This window comes from Ranitomeya variabilis, chromosome 7 (assembly GCF_051348905.1).
Source record: "Ranitomeya variabilis isolate aRanVar5 chromosome 7, aRanVar5.hap1, whole genome shotgun sequence".
In the NCBI taxonomy this organism is placed as follows: Eukaryota; Metazoa; Chordata; class Amphibia; order Anura; family Dendrobatidae; genus Ranitomeya; species Ranitomeya variabilis.
Genome location: NC_135238.1, coordinates 193,790,100 through 193,811,865, shown reverse-complemented (window position 1 = coordinate 193,811,865; position 21,766 = coordinate 193,790,100). Strand labels below are relative to the sequence as shown.

The 21,766-nt window shown below is 46.3% G+C and overlaps 1 long non-coding RNA gene across 1 annotated transcript in view; it reads right to left on the bottom strand.

Moving 5' to 3' along the window:
- LOC143785913 (uncharacterized) overlaps window positions 1-21,427 on the bottom strand; it is a 124,774-nt gene extending 103,347 nt beyond the window's left edge. The window contains exons 1-2 of the long non-coding RNA XR_013218148.1: window positions 21,282-21,427; window positions 16,093-16,180 (exon numbers count right to left, since the gene is read on the bottom strand). This is a non-coding gene — a long non-coding RNA (uncharacterized LOC143785913). The remainder of the gene's footprint in view (window positions 1-16,092; window positions 16,181-21,281) is intronic.
- Window positions 21,428-21,766: the final 339 nt, after the last annotated feature.

Below are 21,766 nucleotides of genomic sequence, written 5' to 3'. Positions count from 1 at the left end.
CCCTTTCATTCAGTGGGCCATAGAAAGCCTATTTATTTTTTCCGTGATTTGTGTTCTAAATTCTACCTCAACACAAAAACACTACATCAATCAGTGGGAGAAAAATATTGGCCTCAGTCAGGGCTTGTGTGCCACTGCTGTGTGTGCTATCTCTCATTCAGTGGGCTATAGCAAGCCTATTTTTTTTTTTTTTTTTTATATTATTTGGTTTCTAAAGTCTCCCTGAAAAAAAAAAAAAAACCTAAAAAAACAGTGGGAGAGTAATATTGCCCTTTCAGCTTGTGTGCCAGTCTTGACTCCTGGGTGTGCCACCTCTCTCCCTCTCATTCAGTGGGCCATAGAAAGCCTATTTATTTTTTTTTTTAAATATTATTGGGTTTCTAAAGTCTCCCTGAAAAAACAAAAAATACATAAAAAAACAGTGGGAGAGTAATATTGCCCTTTCAGCTTGTGTGCCAGTCTTGACTCCTGGGTGTGCCACCTCTCTCCCTCTCATTCAGTGGGCCATAGAAAGCCTATTTATTTTTTTTTTTTAATATTATTTGGTTTCTAATTCTCCCTGAAAAAAAAAAAAAAACCTAAAAAAACAGTGGGAGAATAATATTGCCCTTTCAGCTTGTGTGCCAGTCTTGACTCCTGGGTGTGCCACCTCTCTCCCTCTCATTCAGCGGGCCATAGAAAGCCTATTTATTTTTTTTAAAAAATATTATTGGGTTTCTAAAGTCTCCCTGAAAAAACAAAAAATACATAAAAAAACAGTGGGAGAGTAATATTGCCCTTTCAGCTTGTGTGCCAGTCTTGACTCCTGGGTGTGCCACCTCTCTCCCTCTCATTCAGTGGGCCATAGAAAGCCTATTTATTTTTTTTTTAAAATATTATTGGGTTTCTAAAGTCTCCCTGAAAAAACAAAAAATACATAAAAAAACAGTGGGAGAGTAATATTGCCCTCTCAGCTTGTGTGCCAGTCTTGACTCCTGGGTGTGCCACCTCTCTCTCTCTAATTGTGGGCCATAGAAAGCCTTTTTTTTTTTTTTTTTTAATATTATTTGGTTTCTAAAGTCTCCCTGAGAAAAAAAAAAAAATAAATTAGGTGGGAGATTAATATTGACATTAGTGCTTGAGTGACAGTCCTGCGTGTGTGTCATCTCTGTGATTTTGTGCCACAGAAAACAGAGTGTGTAACATTGTGCCTGATTTTCCTTGTGGTCTCACCAACCTGTTAAGGGATATTGAAATCATACTGAAGTTATAGCTCACCGTGTAAGTTGTTTGACAGCAACAAATAAAGTTACTTTGGTTAAGATTTTAAAACAATGAGGAAGTCTGGTGCAAGAGGTCGTCGTGGGCGTTCATTGTCAGCTGGTAATGATGGTAGTGGTAGAGGAGCATCAGGTGGTCGTGGGGATAAAAATATTCCACCTAAGTCTGGAGCTGTGGAGCCAGTTTCGTCGTCAGGCTACACAAGGCCTCGAACGCTCTCTTTTCTGGGAGTAGGAAAACCGCTTTTAAAGGCGGAGCAGCAACAGCAAGTTTTGGCTTACATTGCAGACTCAGCCTCTAGCTCTTTTGCCTCCTCTTCCGAAACTGGTAAATGTAAAAGCAGCGCGTCGCTTGTGGATGTTCACGGTCAGGGACAAGTCGCTTCCTTGTCCTCCTCAGCAAAAACTACAACAAGAGAGAAGGATGCAGCAGGCGACACAACGGGTCACTCCATGGAGCTCTTTACACATACCGTCCCTGGCTTAGAAAGTGAAACATTTAACAGGCCATGCCCATTACAAGTATATTCTGACATGGAGTGCACTGATGCACAGCCACAGCCAGAGTACTATGCTGCTCCTTTGACTCAGACCACCACATTGCCCTCTCAGGGTACAGATCCACAATCAGACCCTGATGAGACTATGTTGCCCCGCCACGAACGCTATACCACCGACCGACACAGTGACACAGACGAAGTTGCACACGAGCTCGAAGAGGAGGTAATAGATGACCCAGTTATTGACCCCGATTGGCAGCCATTGGGGGAACAGGGTGCAGGCGGCAGTAGTTCAGAAGCGGAGGTGGAGGAGGGGCCGCAGCAGGCATCAACATCGCAACAGGTTCCATCTGCCGGGCCCGTATCTGGCCCAAAACGCGTGTCAAAGCCAAAACCTGTTGGAGCACAGCGTTGCCATCCGGTTAAAGCTCAGTCTGCAATCCCTGAAAAGGGATCCGAGTCTAGGAAGAGTGCAGTCTGGCATTTTTTTAAACAACATCCAACTGATCAGCGCAAAGTCATCTGTCAAAAATGTTCAACTAGCTTAAGCAGAGGTCAGAATCTGAAAAGTCTAAATACTAGTTGCATGCATAGACACTTAACCACCATGCATTTTCAAGCCTGGACTAACTACCAAACGTCCCTCAAGGTTGTAGCACCCTCGGCCAATGAAGCTAGTCAGCAACGCAACATCCCTTCCGTCACTGTAAGGCCACCATTTTCCGCACCACAGGCAGTATCTGTGCAGGTTTCTTTGCCAGCCAAAAGCAGTCAGGGTCAGGGAATCACCAGTTTTGTAGGAGGAAATATTGCATCTAGGGCACCGGCGGAAACAATACCGTCTCCAACCGTCTCTCAGTCTGCCATGTACACCGGCACACCCGAAAGTTCCACGATCTCCAGCTCTCCAGTCCAGCTCACCCTACATGAGACTCTGGTTAGAAAAAGGAAGTACTTATCCTCGCATCCGCGTACACAGGGTTTTAACGCCCACATAGCTAGACTAATCTCGTTAGAGATGATGCCCTACCGGTTAGTTGAAAGCGAAGCTTTCAAAGCCCTGATGGAGTACGCTGAACCACGATACGAGCTACCCAGTCGACACTTTTTTTCCAGAAAAGCCATCCCAGCCCTGCACCAGCATGTTAAACAGCGCATCGTCCATGCACTCAGGCAATCTGTGAGTACAAAGGTGCACCTGACTACAGATGCATGGACCAGTAGGCATGGCCAGGGACGTTATGTGTCCATCACGGCACACTGGGTGAATGTGGTGGATGCAGGGTCCACAGGCGACATCAATTTAGGGACAGTTGTGCCTAGCCCACGGTCTAGGAAACAGTTGGCTGTAGGCGTTCGCACCCCCTCCTCCTCCTCCTCCTCCTCGTCCTCCTGCAGAAGCTACAGCTCTTCCACAGAACGCAGTCTGCCAACCACTCCATCGGCAGATGACACTGTTGCACACCAGTTGTCCCATTATGGGCCAGCTACTGCCAAGCGTCAGCAGGCTGTATTGGCTATGAAGTGCTTGGGCGACAATAGACACACCGCGGAAGTTCTGTCCGAGTTCTTGCAACAAGAAACGCAGTCGTGGCTGGGCACAGTAGATCTTGAGGCAGGCAAGGTAGTGAGTGATAACGGAAGGAATTTCATGGCTGCCATCTCCCTTTCCCAACTGAAACACATTCCTTGCCTGGCTCACACCTTAAACCTGGTGGTGCAGTGCTTATTGAAAACTTATCCTGGGTTCTCCGACCTGCTCCTCAAAGTGCGTGCACTTTGCTCACATATCCGACGTTCGCCTGTACACGCCAGCCGTATGCAGACCTATCAGCGGTCTTTGAACCTTCCCCAGCATCGCCTAATCATAGACGTTGCAACAAGGTGGAACTCAACACTGCACATGCTTCAGAGACTGTGCGAACAGAGGCGTGCTGTTATTTATTTGTGGGAGGATACACGGGCAGGCAGTAGGATGGCAGACATGGAGTTGTCAGGTGTGCAGTGGTCTAAGATACAAGACATGTGTCAAGTCCTTCAGTGCTTTGAGGAATGCACACGGCTGGTTAGTGCAGACAACGCCGTAATAAGCATGAGCATCCCCCTAATGCGTCTGCTGATGCAAAGTTTGACGCACATAAAGGAGCAGGCGTCTGCACCAGAGGAAGAGGAAAGCCTTGATGACAGTCAGCCATTGTCTGGTCAGGGCAGTGTACAGGACGAGGTAGCGGGCGAAGAGGAGGTGGAGGACGAGGAGGATGATGGGGATGAGTATATTTTTAATGCCGAACCTTTCCCGGGGGCACAGGAATTTGGTTGCGTGTCACGGCCGGGTTCTGGTTTTTTGAGGGACACAAGTGACGTAGATTTGCCTGCAACTGCCCCTCAACCAATCACAACCGGAGATTTGACAACTGGAACTTTGGCCCACATGGCGGATTATGCCTTACGTATCCTAAAAAGGGACACACGCATTACGAAAATGATGAACGATGACGATTACTGGTTGGCCTGCCTCCTTGATCCACGCTATAAAGGCAAATTGCAAAATATTATGCCACATGAGAACTTGGAACTAATATTAGCAACCAAACAATCAACTCTTGTTGACCGTTTGCTTCAGGCATTCCCAGCACACAGCGCACGTGATCGTTCTCACACGAGCTCCAGGGGGCAGCAGACTAGGAGTGTTAGGGGTGCACACATCAGAAGTGGCATTGGACAGAGGGGTTTTCTGACCAGGTTGTGGAGTGATTTTGCTATGACCGCAGACAGGACAGGTACTGCTGCATCAATTGAAAGTGACAGGAGACAACATTTGTCCAGTATGGTTACTAACTATTTTTCATCCCTTATCGATGTTCTCCCTCAACCGTCATTCCCATTTGATTACTGGGCCTCCAAATTAGACACCTGGCCAGAATTGGCAGAATATGCATTGCAGGAGCTTGCTTGCCCGGCAGCAAGTGTCCTATCAGAAAGAGTATTCAGTGCTGCAGGTTCAATATTAACCGAAAAAAGGACTCGTCTGGCTACCCAAAATGTTGACGATCTAACATTCATTAAAATGAACCACAACTGGATTTCGAAATCTTTTGCCCCACCTTGCCCGGCCGACACCTAGCTTTCCTATGAAAAGCTCTTGCCTGTGAATTACTTTTCTAATGTCTAATTTGCTGCAGCTGATTGTACAGCATACGACATGTTTACACCTCCCTAAATGGCAAAACTCCCCACACGGGGCCGTGGTATCGCGACTTGGCGCAAGCACCCGTGAGACTGCTGTTTGTCTGAAGAGGTGGGTGTGCTCGCTTTTGGTTGACGGCATTGCTACTGGGTCCCTCATAGTACAATGTAGTGTCTCTGGCGGTGGTGGTGCGCACCCAACGTCAGACACACCGTTGTAACATGAGGGGCCCTGGGGCGGTCCCGCCGGCCTCAAGAGAGTTCCCCCCTACCCCAGCTCAAAATGTGCTCTACCACGTGCAAAATTATGTCGCACAGCTCCACCAATCTTTAGTCTATTCGCTGACATCATTCAATGTCTGGCACTGACAATACAAATTTGTAGACATCTATGATGCAACTTAAAGTAGTCTGTGTCTGTGTCCTATATTGGCACCATTAAATAGTTACTGCCAAATTACTATGTCAGAAACTCAGTAGATGAGCCCACCCCTGTACCTAAGTATGCCACCTTTTTTTTTTGTTTTGGTTGTTTTGCGAGACATTAACATCTATTTATATTTTGGGAGTACTGGGACAGACACTCCTTGCACTACTCCTCCACTCACCACCAAGCTGCCTGTGTATCCATGTAACCGCTGTAAAACTGCCATGAGCCTATTGTTTGTTATTTTAGGCCTTTGATAGCCTGTCTGCGGCCCCTACTTGCAATACTCCTCCACTGACCACCAAGCTGCCTGCCCGTGTATCCATGTAACCGCTGTGAAACTGCCATGAGCCTATTGTTTGTTATGTTAGGCCTTTGATAGCCTGTCTGCGGTCCCTACTTTAAATACTCCTCCACTGACCAGACCACTGCTGCCCGTGTACCCCTGGAACCAATTATAAAGTGCCTACAGCCAGCCCATTTTCTTATGTTAGGCCTTTGAAGCCTGTCTGCGGTCCCTACTTTAAATACTCCTCCACTGACCACCAAGCTGCCTGCCCGTGTATCCATGTAACCGCTGTAAAACTGCCATGAGCCTATTGTTTGTTATTTTAGGCCTTTGATAGCCTGTCTGCGGCCCCTACTTGCAATACTCCTCCACTGACCACAATGCTGCCTGGAGTGCCTGCCTGTGTATCCATGTAACCGATGTAAAACTGCCATGACTGCCTACTGTTTGTTATTTTAGGCCTTTGATAGCCTGTCTGCAGCCCCTACTTGCAATACTCCTCCACTGACCACCAAGCTGCCTGCCCGTGTATCCATGTAACCGCTGTGAAACTGCCATGAGCCTATTGTTTGTTATGTTAGGCCTTTGATAGCCTGTCTGCGGTCCCTACTTTAAATACTCCTCCACTGACCAGACCACTGCTGCCCGTGTACCCCTGGAACCAATTATAAAGTGCCTACAGCCAGCCCATTTTCTTATGTTAGGCCTTTGAAGCCTGTCTGCGGTCCCTACTTTAAATACTCCTCCACTGACCACCAAGCTGCCTGCCCGTGTATCCATGTAACCGCTGTAAAACTGCCATGAGCCTATTGTTTGTTATTTTAGGCCTTTGATAGCCTGTCTGCGGCCCCTACTTGCAATACTCCTCCACTGACCACAATGCTGCCTGGAGTGCCTGCCTGTGTATCCATGTAACCGATGTAAAACTGCCATGACTGCCTACTGTTTGTTATTTTAGGCCTTTGATAGCCTGTCTGCAGCCCCTACTTGCAATACTCCTCCACTGACCACACCAATGCTGCCCGTGTACCCCTGGAACCTATTTAAAAGTTCATAGAGCCTAGTTATATATTTTATTTACTATTAATAAGGCCATGATGGACTACGCTGTACCACGCTACAAGCTAACCAGTCGACACTTCTTTTGCGAGAAAAGCCATCCCAACCCTCCACCAGCATGTAGAAGACCGCATTGTCCATGCACTCTGGCAATCTGTGAGTACAAAGGTGCACCTGACAACAGACGCATGGACCTGTAGGCATGGCCACGGAAGATTACGTGTCCATTACGGCGCAATGGGTTAATGTGGTGGATGCATGGTCCACAGGGGACAGCCTACTAAGTCTGTCTGCAGTCCCTAATTCAAATTGTCCTCCACTGTCTAAATCGGAACTTCCACCTTCTGGCTTTCGGCCTATAGTATCAGAAATTAAACTGCATTTGGCCTTCAACTTTGGTTAGGGCCTACTAACGGCTTCTGCCCCTCCCTGGTGTTGCCCTCAACTAAATAAAGCTGAGCTTCAACCTTCCGGCTCTCATTATGTGGTTTAAAAAAAAAAAATGGTGGTTAGGGCCTACTAACGGCTTCTGCCCCTCCCTGGTGTTGCCCTCAACTAAATAAAGCTGAGCTTCAACCTTCTGCTCCAAATTACCATTTTAAAAAATGCAATAGGCTTTTCAGGCCTACTAAAGGTGTCTGTCTGTGTGCCCCTCCCTGGTGTTGTCCTCAACTAAATAAAGCTGAGCTTCAACCTTCCGGCTCTCATTATGTGGTTTTAAAAAAAAAAATGGTGGTTAGGGCCTACTAACGGCTTCTGCCCCTCCCTGGTGTTGTCCTCAACTAAATAAAGCTGAGCTTCAACCTTCCGGCTCTCATTATGTGGTTTTAAAAAAAAAATGGTGGTTAGGGCCTACTAACGGCTTCTGCCCCTCCCTGGTGTTGCCCTCAACTAAATAAAGCTGAGCTTCAACCTTCTGCTCCAAATTACCATTTTGAAAAATGCAATAGGCTTTTCAGGCCTACAAAAGGTGTCTGTCTGTGTGCCCCTCCCTGGTGTTGTCCTCAACTAAATAAAGCTGAGCTTCAACCTTCCGGCTCTCATTATGTGGTTTTAAAAAAAAAATGGTGGTTAGGGCCTACTAACGGCTTCTGCCCCTCCCTGGTGTTGCCCTCAACTAAATAAAGCTGAGCTTCAACCTTCTGCTCCAAATTACCATTTTGAAAAATGCAATAGGCTTTTCAGGCCTACTAAAGGTGTCTGTCTGTGTGCCCCTCCCTGGTGTTGTCCTCAACTAAATAAAGCTGAGCTTCAACCTTCCGGCTCTCATTATGTGGTTTTAAAAAAAAAAATGGTGGTTAGGGCCTACTAACGGCTTCTGCCCCTCCCTGGTGTTGTCCTCAACTAAATAAAGCTGAGCTTCAACCTTCCGGCTCTCATTATGTGGTTTTAAAAAAAAAAATGGTGGTTAGGGCCTACTAACGGCTTCTGCCCCTCCCTGGTGTTGTCCTCAACTAAATAAAGCTGAGCTTCAACCTTCCGGCTCTCATTATGTGGTTTTAAAAAAAAAATGGTGGTTAGGGCCTACTAACGGCTTCTGCCCCTCCCTGGTGTTGCCCTCAACTAAATAAAGCTGAGCTTCAACCTTCTGCTCCAAATTACCATTTTGAAAAATGCAATAGGCTTTTCAGGCCTACAAAAGGTGTCTGTCTGTGTGCCCCTCCCTGGTGTTGTCCTCAACTAAATAAAGCTGAGCTTCAACCTTCCGGCTCTCATTATGTGGTTTTAAAAAAAAAAATGGTGGTTAGGGCCTACTAACGGCTTCTGCCCCTCCCTGGTGTTGTCCTCAACTAAATAAAGCTGAGCTTCAACCTTCCGGCTCTCATTATGTGGTTTTAAAAAAAAAATGGTGGTTAGGGCCTACTAACGGCTTCTGCCCCTCCCTGGTGTTGTCCTCAACTAAATAAAGCTGAGCTTCAACCTTCCGGCTCTCATTATGTGGTTTTAAAAAAAAAATGGTGGTTAGGGCCTACTAACGGCTTCTGCCCCTCCCTGGTGTTGCCCTCAACTAAATAAAGCTGAGCTTCAACCTTCTGCTCCAAATTACCATTTTGAAAAATGCAATAGGCTTTTCAGGCCTACTAAAGGTGTCTGTCTGTGTGCCCCTCCCTGGTGTTGTCCTCAACTAAATAAAGCTGAGCTTCAACCTTCCGGCTCTCATTATGTGGTTTTAAAAAAAAAAATGGTGGTTAGGGCCTACTAACGGCTTCTGCCCCTCCCTGGTGTTGTCCTCAACTAAATAAAGCTGAGCTTCAACCTTCCGGCTCTCATTATGTGGTTTTAAAAAAAAAATGGTGGTTAGGGCCTACTAACGGCTTCTGCCCCTCCCTGGTGTTGCCCTCAACTAAATAAAGCTGAGCTTCAACCTTCTGCTCCAAATTACCATTTTGAAAAATGCAATAGGCTTTTCAGGCCTACTAAAGGTGTCTGTCTGTGTGCCCCTCCCTGGTGTTGTCCTCAACTAAATAAAGCTGAGCTTCAACCTTCCGGCTCTCATTATGTGGTTTTAAAAAAAAAAATGGTGGTTAGGGCCTACTAACGGCTTCTGCCCCTCCCTGGTGTTGCCCTCAAGTAAATAAAGCTGAGCTTCAACCTTCTGCTCCAAATTACCATTTTAAAAAATGCAATAGGCTTTTCAGGCCTACTAAAGGTGTCTGTCTGTGTGCCCCTCCCTGGTGTTGTCCTCAACTAAATAAAGCTGAGCTTCAACCTTCCGGCTCTCATTATGTGGTTTTAAAAAAAAAAATGGTGGTTAGGGCCTACTAACGGCTTCTGCCCCTCCCTGGTGTTGCCCTCAACTAAATAAAGCTGAGCTTCAACCTTCTGCTCCAAATTACCATTTTAAAAAATGCAATAGGCTTTTCAGGCCTACTAAAGGTGTCTGTCTGTGTGCCCCTCCCTGGTGTTGTCCTCAACTAAATAAAGCTGAGCTTCAACCTTCCGGCTCTCATTATGTGGTTTAAAAAAAAAAAAATGGTGGTTAGGGCCTACTAACGGCTTCTGCCCCTCCCTGGTGTTGCCCTCAACTAAATAAAGCTGAGCTTCAACCTTCTGCTCCAAATTACCATTTTAAAAAATGCAATAGGCTTTTCAGGCCTACTAAAGGTGTCTGTCTGTGTGCCCCTCCCTGGTGTTGTCCTCAACTAAATAAAGCTGAGCTTCAACCTTCCGGCTCTCATTATGTGGTTTTAAAAAAAAAAATGGTGGTTAGGGCCTACTAACGGCTTCTGCCCCTCCCTGGTGTTGTCCTCAACTAAATAAAGCTGAGCTTCAACCTTCCGGCTCTCATGTGGTTTTAAAAAAAAAATGGTGGTTAGGGCCTACTAACGGCTTCTGCCCCTCCCTGGTGTTGCCCTCAACTAAATAAAGCTGAGCTTCAACCTTCTGCTCCAAATTACCATTTTAAAAAATGCAATAGGCTTTTCCGGCCTACTAAAGGTGTCTGCCCCTCCCTGGTGTTGTCCTCAACTGAACAAAGCTGAGCTTCAACCTTCCGGCTCTCATTATGTGGTTTTAAAAAAAAAATGGTGGTTAGGGCCTACTAACGGCTTCTGCCCCTCCCTGGTGTTGCCCTCAACTAAATAAAGCTGAGCTTCAACCTTCTGCTCCAAATTACCATTTTGAAAAATGCAATAGGCTTTTCAGGCCTACTAAAGGTGTCTGTCTGTGTGCCCCTCCCTGGTGTTGTCCTCAACTAAATAAAGCTGAGCTTCAACCTTCCGGCTCTCATTATGTGGTTTTAAAAAAAAAAATGGTGGTTAGGGCCTACTAACGGCTTCTGCCCCTCCCTGGTGTTGCCCTCAACTAAATAAAGCTGAGCTTCAACCTTCTGCTCCAAATTACCATTTTAAAAAATGCAATAGGCTTTTCAGGCCTACTAAAGGTGTCTGTCTGTGTGCCCCTCCCTGGTGTTGTCCTCAACTAAATAAAGCTGAGCTTCAACCTTCCGGCTCTCATTATGTGGTTTAAAAAAAAAAAATGGTGGTTAGGGCCTACTAACGGCTTCTGCCCCTCCCTGGTGTTGCCCTCAACTAAATAAAGCTGAGCTTCAACCTTCTGCTCCAAATTACCATTTTAAAAAATGCAATAGGCTTTTCCGGCCTACTAAAGGTGTCTGCCCCTCCCTGGTGTTGTCCTCAACTGAACAAAGCTGAGCTTCAACCTTCCGGCTCTCATTATGTGGTTTTAAAAAAAAAATGGTGGTTAGGGCCTACTAACGGCTTCTGCCCCTCCCTGGTGTTGCCCTCAACTAAATAAAGCTGAGCTTCAACCTTCTGCTCCAAATTACCATTTTGAAAAATGCAATAGGCTTTTCAGGCCTACTAAAGGTGTCTGTCTGTGTGCCCCTCCCTGGTGTTGTCCTCAACTAAATAAAGCTGAGCTTCAACCTTCCGGCTCTCATTATGTGGTTTAAAAAAAAAAAATGGTGGTTAGGGCCTACTAACGGCTTCTGCCCCTCCCTGGTGTTGCCCTCAAGTAAATAAAGCTGAGCTTCAACCTTCTGCTCCAAATTACCATTTTAAAAAATGCAATAGGCTTTTCCGGCCTACTAAAGGTGTCTGCCCCTCCCTGGTGTTGTCCTCAACTGAACAAAGCTGAGCTTCCACATTCTGGCTTTCGCCCTATACTATCAGATATTAAACTGCATTTGGCCTACTAGTGTGGTTAGGCCCTTGAAACAGTGTCTGCTGCTCTTGGGTTTGCTACTCCACTGAACAAAGCAATGCCGCCTGTTTAGTCCTGTTACCAATTTTGAACTGCATGTAGCCTACTTTATTCTTTGGCCCTATATCTGTTTCCTCCTCATCCTGCCCATTGCCCAGCCACTGCTAAATGAGTCTGCTGGTACATTGACCTAGACCACTACATTCCCCTTGTACTCTACACAGCCAGAATCTGTCCCTGCTGAAAGTAAGGTTCCCCTTCCCGCATGTTATACCACCTTACACAGGGACAAAGAGGAAGGTGCAGATGAAAGTGCAGGTTCCTTCATCAGGTGGGGGGGCATACTCGTTGGCGACGTCACTGGCACAGGGCCCCTCAGAGTACGCAAAAGTGTCGCTGCTGGTGGGAGGCGCCCCCGCCATGCAAACACACCGCCGTACTTTGAGGGGCCCTGTGCCAGTGGCAATGCGAACGAGTGGGCCCCCCCTGCTTGCTCAGGATCACAGCACTTGCAACTTTTAAATACTTACCTTTCCCTGCAACACCGCCGTGACGTAGTCCGCATTTCCTGGGCCCACGAAAAACTTGAGCCAGCCCTACTCCCCCCACAACTTTCCCCCAATTCCCTATGCCCAACTATTATTATACAGTTAATTAAGATTGGCAAGCTTCAGAAACAAGAATGGATGTTTTTGGCATTAAAATGGGCACTGTAGGTGTTTTCCTGGCCTCCACTCACTGCCGACTATGCTTCCCCATTGACTTGCATTGGGTTTCGTGTTTCGGTCGATCCCCGACTTTTAGCGATAATCGGCCGACTGCACTCGACTCGACTCTGGACAAAATCGGGTTTCCCAAAACCCTACTCGATCTTAAAAAAATGAAAGTCGCTCAACCCTATTCTTCACCACTTAGATAAAAAAAAAAAAGAACCTAGACATGTTTGTCTCTGAACTTGTAATGACCTGGAGAATCAGAATGGCAGGTCAGTTTAGCATTTAGTGAACCTAGTAAAAAGCAAAAAACAAGTGTGGGATTGAACTTTTTTTGCAATTTCACCACACTTGGAATTTTTTTCCCATTTTCGAGTACACGACATGGTAAAACCAATGGTGTCATTCAAAAGTACAACTCATCCCGCAAATGGCCATATTGACGGAAAAGTAAAAAAAAAAAAAAAAAAAAAAAAAAGAATCTGACTTTGAGAAGAAGGGGAGCAAAAAAAAAATGCTCCGGGGCTTAAGGTGTTAAAATAATAGTGTACCTTTATCTAGCAGTTATGCAACAAACCCTGCAAAGATATGCAAACATCACAATTTACCAGTAATTTCCTTGAGTTTGCTGTTGGCGTGTGTCATAAAGGCACTGTAAAAAAGGAAAATTGAACGTTTGACTTTGTAACCTGCCCCACAAGGCACAGTTCATGTCCAGAAGCCTTTCCCAAGACCCTCGCGTGAAAGACAATTTGTCCACCATGAAATACTGGCTGTGCACCTTTCTTGACCCACGGTACAAGGAGAAATGTCCTTCTCTGATGTCGGAGGCAGATGTGCCATTTTTAGCGCATGCATGCCAGAGGGCCGTTGTTAAAGAGTTGCTGAAAAGATTACCCTCAGACAACGCTGCTGGCAGAGGTACCGTCTCTTTTCACCCACAAGGATTACAAGGGGAGTAACACAAAAACGAGGTGCAACTTAGGGTTGTGGGAGGGGTGGGGGAATGTCCACAAACTGGGGTAATTTCAAGAAATCGTGACATCAGCAAGGGCTATCTGTGGGTGTAGCTATGACGAAGAGGGAGAAGTTGACCAAGATGATGAAGGACTACTTAAGTAACCATACCAGCTTCCTTCATGATTCTTCAGTGCCCTTTACCTATTGGTTGTCTCTTTCCTTTGAGAAGGCTGCTTCTAAGTAAAATGAGGCTTGTACATGTTCCTGACGTGAGTTTCAGGCCTGACAGACTGATCACAATACAGGCTCTCGCTTGTATATACTGTATTGAGAATTTAATTAGAATGCTTTTGGCGTCTGATAGAAACCAATTTACTGACATTATGATACAGCAGTTGGGGAAGCTGTATGCTCATTCACCTTACAGCTGCTTCACCCACTATGACAGTGGCTCCATTAAGATGCGGTGGCCAAAATGAACTGTGGGGCTCACAAAACTCAGGTTTCACGGCACCTGCTGGAGCTCTGAAAATGTGAAGCGAGGGCTGCATAAAGACAAAGCAGTGGAAATGGTGGTGGTGGGGGGTGATACTCAAAATTCTAATGGGTATGTTTTAGCTGGCATTTAAAGTGATGGGGAATATGTATTCCACTATCTAGCTAACAGTTTTGAATGAGCTAGGGACCTCCCAAATGTAGGAGTGAAAGACCTTACAAATGTAAAAAAAAAAAATTAAAGCCCAAACGCTCGATGTGAAAATATGCTAAAAGGGGAGAGATATAGATATTTTGCATTATATACATGTAATTATGAAGGAAAAAATGTTTTAGCATTTTTTCCTTTTAAAAAAACAAATTTAGGTTTGGTGTGGTAGGTCTTGTTATAAATCTGTAAAACCTACACAATAGTCTGACATTATTTCCAGATACCATATGTAAGTCAGAAAGGCATGCAGGCATCTTCTCCATGCTCTTCCCATTTAGTTTTAGCTCTTTCCCATCCATTTCAGCTTTTTCCCCCCATGCCCCCAGACCTGTTGTTATTGGGGACCAGCAGAAAAATATTCGGCTTTCCCATTGACTTGCATTGATTTTGTTATACGGTACGAATATATGAATATTCATGCCAATTTTCCCAAATATTTCACTATTCGCTCATCACAAATCAATTGATATCTGCAGACTTGTCGTAGTGTGGTGGTTATAGAATACATGCACAAGTTTTGTTCATATGACATGAATAGCTGGACTCCTAATGGCTGACTTAACGATAAGGAAATCTGTTCCATGCAAATTGAAGGTGTGAAATTTTTATGAATTTGCTGAAGATGACAAAATCTCAGGCAATGTTCACATCACGCTTTAGCTCAACATCAACGGGTCCTTCCTTATGTCTGAAATCCTGGAAAATGGGATTCAAGCGTAACGCATTGCTGGGAACAGTGACTAGAATGATGCAGACGTAGTCAGTGTGCTCTGTCAGACAATTTTTGGTCATCTGCTTGAGGCGGACTCCAAGACGTGATTGATTGTGTCTTGGAGCCAGACCCAAATACACTGATAAAATGATGTCCATCAGAGAACACGGTGTCTCCGTCTGCATTAGCAGATGGAGTCACGTATGCACTGAAAGTGACTAATATAAATCTATAAATCTATTTGCTAATGCCACATGTGAGTTACTTCATCCAAAACTTACAAACAAAATTACTAATTTGTGAAACTTTGTTGCTTTTTTTTTGGCTGCAGTGGTTAGGCTCTCTACTTAAGTAATACCAGCATTTGGGGCCAAACTATTAAAGAAGCTGCCCAGGTTTGTAAAGAAAATGTCCAGTCACTGTACATGACTGCAGACTTACGAGTCCTCACAGCGCGCGCATGCTGTCGGGATTCTCCATCAGGTGTCTGTGGGGGTGGTCATGTGACCACAAGTACATGATATGCATACTTCCAGGCACATTCCAACTAGACTTAAGTGCACATCTAGTCGGAATGTTTCTGGAAGTATGCATGTTGCATACTTGTGGTCACATGGCTTTCTGCACCAGAGAATCCTGATCCAACTTGTATCGTGCGTTATGAGGATTCAACCGTCTGCAGTCACATAGCGTGACTGCAGACTTTCGTCACAAACCTGATCAATCCCTTTAAATGCTGTCTTGTACAGTATACTAATGTCTTCTGAACCTGCCAATATCAATGGGTTCGGTTGACACTCATTGGAATGGGGGCCCGGACAGCTTTTTATCGTGGGAGGTATCAATTCGACATGTTCAATTTATTTGTTCTCCTGAAGATAAGAAACCTCCAGGCCTGTCAGCCAGCCATCTCATGTCTATGGCAGGAGTAGGCTCTGTTCACTATGGCACCAATTCATTTGTAGCAGAGATATGATAACTATGATGGATCAGTCTACAAATAGATCCAATTAAAAAGGTTTATTTTTTTTTGTTAGTTTCAGAACACACAAAGAAGAAAAAGTAAATAATATTTCGGTTAACAAAGATCTATTCCAATGATGTGTTCACACTGAAGTGTTTTCAGAAGAAACTAATCAAAACTCAAAGTATTTGTACAAAAGGCGCAGATTCTGACCTGCGTTTTCTGCCAAGCAATGCAGAATCTGCACAGAAAATTCCAGTCAAATCTGCAATGTGTGCATATAGCCTTAGTGTTTTTTTCCCTAGATTTTCTGCTCCATAAAAGAAAAAAAAAAAAAAAAAAAAGCCTTTCACTGTGAGCACACTCTGTGCAGTAAAACATGTCAAAAATTGCATTATTTCACAGCTTTTCTGGCATCATCCATTTTGTATATAGCCATTTAGTCCATGCATTTTTCTTGAGAATATTCCATACTTTGAGAATGCTGCATTTTCAGAAACATGACACCAATTTAAAAATGCTACAACAAACACCTCAAACCAAAATGCTGTATAAATTTATGATACAATAGACTTTACAATGTGTTACCGGGTCTAACAGAGTTAACATACCAATGCAATAAATTACAGAGAAACAGGCGAATACAGCTTACCAGTCCAGCAGCTCCTGTTTGATGCCTGAAAGTTCCTAGACTAAGGTGCTATGGTAGTAGGTCCTTAAAACAGATAAAATTCTAGCACCTGGTGTTACAAAAACAAACAAAAAAATCATTTAGTCATCATTAAAACCATAGCTTAATATTTGCTGTGGTCATGGGCAGAAACTACGCATTTCCAGTGTGCCAACCCTTAGTCAAAGCTACAGATCAAAAGTTACAGTGGTTATAAAACAAACTGATCAATAATTTTTATATATGGATAAAACTGAAGAAAGCGCACGAGCAGAATGTGACACATACAAGTACACTTTCAACATATCACAAACAAACAAAAAAAAATGGGGAGACTCAGGCTATGTGCACATGCAGGGCTGCCACTAGAAATTTCGGGGCCTCATACTGGCAAAATTTCCGGGGCCCCCTTGAGACTCCGCCCAGGCTCCACCCCAGCCCCGCCTCCACGCTCCACCCCTCAAACTGTCCACAGTCCCACCGCTCTCTCTTGGAAAATCTCCACTTCTCACCTATCACACATTGACAGTTCCCATCACCAGATCACACATGTAGCCGGCAGTTTTTTTTTTGGCCAATAGATTTTTTTAAGCCACCAAAATGACAAGGTAGACACTTTTGGCCGGGCCCTACTCTACTGTAACCTATTAAATATTTGTTAAAATATGCAGTACAATTTAGGTATATTTTTATTTTTCAATTTTTAAAATGACCTATAATACCACATACAAGGAACAAATACCACAGCACCATGACCAGACACCATATTATCACCACAGTGACCTATAATACTATCTACAAGGCACAAATACCGCCACACCATGACCAGATGACATATTACCACCACAGTGATCGAATAATATCAAATACAAGGAACAAATACCACAACATCATGACCAGACCACATATTACCACCACATAGTGACTGAATACTACAATACTGATCAATAATAAAAAAAACACAATACTATCACCATAAGTGCCATTATACACAGGAGATGTGTACTTAGTATGCAGTGTCTGTGTACAGGTAATACAGTGATCACCAGTGACATTATACACAGGAGCTCTGTATATAGTCTATAGGTAATCCAGTGATCACTGGTGATATTATACACAGGACCTCTGTATATAGTATACAGTGTATAGTGTCAATGTATAGGTAACACACTGACTCACCAGTGACGTCTCTAGGTGAAGTCCTTCATCTTTCATCCCGCACAGACCACCATCACTTCATGCAGCCAGGACTCGTTTCTGCAGGAAATAACAGTTATCTCGAGTTCCACTTGCAGAACACATTACTTAATTTTCCCAACTTCTACATTACACCACATGAAGAAGGCGACATAGTGTCAATCTACACAGTAATAGGACCGCCCCTCCATTTAAAACAGTATACTCAAAAAATAAAATAAATACATCACTGCAGTAATAATATCCCTTAATTAGCCCCTATGGTAATAATATTCGCCATCCTGGCCCCGTGTGTCTCATTACTGGGGTCAGCCATATGTTCTCCCATCCTGCCCTAATGAGTATCCATCCTGCCCCATATGATCTCCCCATCCTGCCCCATCTGTCTCCATCGTATCCATCCTGCCCCATGATCCTGCCCCATCTGTCTCCAATCATGCCCGTATCACCATTCTGCTCCGTCTCCAATCAGGCCCCCATTTCTGCAATCATGCCCCCTGTGTCTCAATTCTGCCCCATCTGTTTCCATTCCTGCCCCAGTGTCTCCAGTCATGCCCCAGTGTCTCCAGTCATGCCATGTCTGTCATCCTGCCCCGTGTCTCCAATCAAGCCCTGTTTCTCCTTTCTGCCCCCCCGTGTCCAGCGTTCTGCCCCCCGTGTCCAGCGTTCTGCCCCCGTGTCCAGCGTTCTGCCCCCCGTGTCCAGCGTTCTGCCCCCCGTGTCCAGCGTTCTGCCCCCCTGTGTCCAGCGTTCTGCCCCCCTGTGTCCAGCGCTCTGCCCCCTGTCCTTTCTGCCCCCCGGGTCCAGCATTCTGCCCCCTGTCCTTTTTGCCCCTGTGTCCAGCGTTCTGCCCCCCCTGTGTCCAGCGTTCTGCCCCCCCTGTGTCCAGCGTTCTGCCCCCCCTGTGTCCAGCGTTCTGCCCCCCCTGTGTCCAGCGTTCTGCCCCCCCTGTGTCCAGCGTTCTGCCCCCCTGTGTCCAGCGCTCTGCCCCCTGTCCTTTCTGCCCCCCGGGTCCAGCATTCTGCCCCCTGTCCTTTTTGCCCCTGTGTCCAGCGTTCTGCCCCCCCTGTGTCCAGCGTTCTGCCCCCCCTGTGTCCAGCGTTCTGCCCCCCCTGTGTCCAGCGTTCTGCCCCCCCTGTGTCCAGCGTTCTGCCCCCCCTGTGTCCAGCGTTCTGCCCCCCCTGTGTCCAGCGTTCTGCCCCCCCTGTGTCCAGCGTTCTGCCCCCCGTGTCCAGCATTCTGCCCCCCGTGTCCAGCATTCTGCCCCCCCTGTGTCCAGCGTTCTGCCCCCCCTGTGTCCAGCGTTCTGCCCCCCCTGTGTCCAGCGTTCTGCCCCCCCCTGTGTCCAGCGTTCTGCCCCCCTGTGTCCAGCGTTCTGCCCCCCGTGTCCAGCGTTCTGTCCCCTCCTGTGTCCAGCGCTCTGCCCCCGTGTCCAGCTTTCTGCCCCCCTGTGTCCAGCGCTCTGCCCCGTCCTTTCTGCCCCCCATGTCCAGCGTTCTGCCCCCTGTCCTTTCTGCCCCCGTGTCCAGCGCTCTGCCCCCTGTCCAGCGTTCTTCCCCCTGTCCTTTCTGCCCCTGTGTCCAGCGTTCTGCCCCCTCCTGTGTCCAGCGTTCTGCCCTTCTGTGTCCAGCGTTCTGCCCTTCTGTGTCCAGCGTTCTGCCCCCCTGTGTCCAGCGTTCTGCCCCCTCCTGTGTCCAGCGTTCTGCCCCCTCCTGTGTCCAGCGTTCTGCCCCCTCCTGTGTCCAGCGCTCTGCCCCCTCCTGTGTCCAGCGCTCTGCCCCCTCCTGTGTCCAGCGCTCTGCCCCCGTGTCCAGCGCTCTGCCCCCGTGTCCAGCGTTCTGCCCCCCTGTGCCCAGCGCTCTGCCCCCTGTCCTTTCTGCCCCCCGTGTCCAGCGTTCTGCCCCCTGTCCTTTCTGCCCCCCGTGTCCAGCGTTCTGCCCCGTCCTTTCTGCCCCCGTGTCCAGCGTTCTGCCCCCTGTCCTTTCTGCCCCTGTGTCCAGCGTTCTGCCCCCTCCTGTGTCCAGCGTTCTGCCCCCCTGTGTCCAGCGTTCTGCCCCCTGTGTCCAGCGGTCTACCCCGGACCCCCCACCCAGATCGCCGCTCTCAGTAAAAAAAACAAAAAAAAACAAGCTCTACTTACCTCCCGCGCTCCTGCTTTCTCCAAGCAGCTGCAGCGTGCACTCGCCGGCGACTGACAATGACGTCAGACGCTGGCGACATGCACGCTGCGGCTGACGTCAGCTGCCAGCCTCAGATTGGCTGGCGGCTGTTAACTATTGACGTGCGGGCACGGGCCCGCACGTCAGTAGCGCTGCAGCGCCGGCTGCAGCTAAGGGCCCGGTTCAGCCTGCGGCTGCCGGTAGGGGCCCGGTGGGCAGATGAGACCGGGCCCGATGCGGGCCCTCTCTGCCCACCGGGCCCCATACGCCAGTCACGGCTGTAATGCCCTGATGGCGGCCCTGTGCACATGTTGCGGATTCTTGCACCATTTTTGCAAAATCCGCAGGTGAAACGCCCTGTGGATTACCTGCAGATTAAGGCTATGTGCACAGGTTGCGGATTTTGCTGCGGATCCGCAGCAGCTTTCCATGTGTTTGTAGTGCAATGTAAACCAATGAAAAACGCAATTCGCAGTGCCCATGCTGCGGAAAAAAAACGAGCGGAAACGCTGCGGGTTACATTCCGCAGCATGTCAATTCTTTGTGCGGATTCCGCAGCGGTTTACACCTGCTCCATAATAGGAATCTGCAGGTGTAAAACCGCAGGTGGAATCCATACAAAATCCGCATAAAATACGTGGTAAATCCGCAGGTAAAACGCAGTGCCTTTTACCTGCGGATTTCTCAAATCCGAGGTGGAAAAATCCACAGAGCTCCAAACTACATGTGCACATACCCTTACCTGTGGATTCCTATGAAAGAGCAGGTGTAAACTGCTGCGGAATCCGCACAAAGAATTGACATACTGCGGAAAATACAACGCTGCGTTTCCTCGCGGTATTTTCCACAGCATGTGCAAGGCGGATTTCGTTTTCCATACATTTACATGGTACTGTACAACGCATGGACAACAGCTGCCGATCCACAGCAAAATCCGCAACGTGTGCACATAGCCTCAAGAGATTGAAGTTAAGCTCCCACAATGAGTTTCTGGTACGTTTCTCACAAGGTGCATTGTCACTGCGCTAGAAGACACAGCATTTCATGGCTTATTCACGCGTCAATATTTTGCATCATTGCTTGTATGTCAAAACTTATAGAGAAAAACTATAATTGAAAGATTGACACTTGTTCTGTGTTTTGCCCTAGGAATACTGATCAAAAAATTCTGGTGGGAATAAAGTCTTATAATTCCAATAAAAAGTATATGATTATTAAAAAAATCATGCCCACTGTTTGTTTTTGTTTGATTCCATTTTTTAAAGCAGCATAAGGCCATGTGAACTCGTTCAGTATTTGGTCAGTATTGTCCCTCAGTATTTGTAAGCCAAAACCAGGAGTGGAGCAATCAGAAGTAAAGTATGACAGAAACACATCACCACTTCTGCAGTTTTCACCCACTTCTGGTTTTGGCTTACAAATACTGAGGGACAATACTGACCAAATACGTGGCCTAAATTGACCTGCGATGCATTTTTTAAATCTGCAGCAGGTCAATTTTTCTTGTAGGCACGCTGAGTTTTATATGCAGCAAATTTCCTCACAGACATGAGAAATCCACTAAAATCACTCATAATCCGCACATGATTTTCTCAATAAATTTTGACAAAGCCAAATACCAGAAAATATCAAGAACTAAAGCAGCTTTATTTTAAAACATAACACACCCAAAAAAGAGGGGAAAAAAAATGCAAAAACGTAATAAAAGATAAGAAAACACACTAAAAAACACAATGGAAAGAAAATATGAAATGGAAAAAAAAGTAACATAATTTACCTAATGTGTGCAGAATATGTGCAATATCAAAAACTTACCAAATAATCATTGTGGGAATGTAACCTTAGTGGGTAAAATAGTTGTGTGTGACATTTGCCTCATGGAGTGGAGAAAGGCCAGAGAGAGAGCCGGTTGATCATCTGATCTATGACAGCTGCTGAGCAAAAGGCAAGAAAATGCTCAATCGATGAGCATTTCACTTGACCTGAGATGTCCAGGGTGCACCATAACCAGATAGGGATCAAATTAGAATCATGACCATAAGGCCGGGGACACACTTAACGTATAAAAAAACGGTCCGTTTTTCACGGCCGAGAATCGCACAAATGTTTCAAAAACAGTGATCCGTGTGCAGTGCGAGGATGCGATTTCCTCGCATCAAATGATCCGTGTGACATCCGTGTGACATCCGTATGGCATCCGTATGCCGAGATTTTCTCGCAAGCTTGCAAAACCAACATCTAATGGATTTATGTGCTCAAATGTTCGGGAAAACATATATACAGTATATATATATATATAT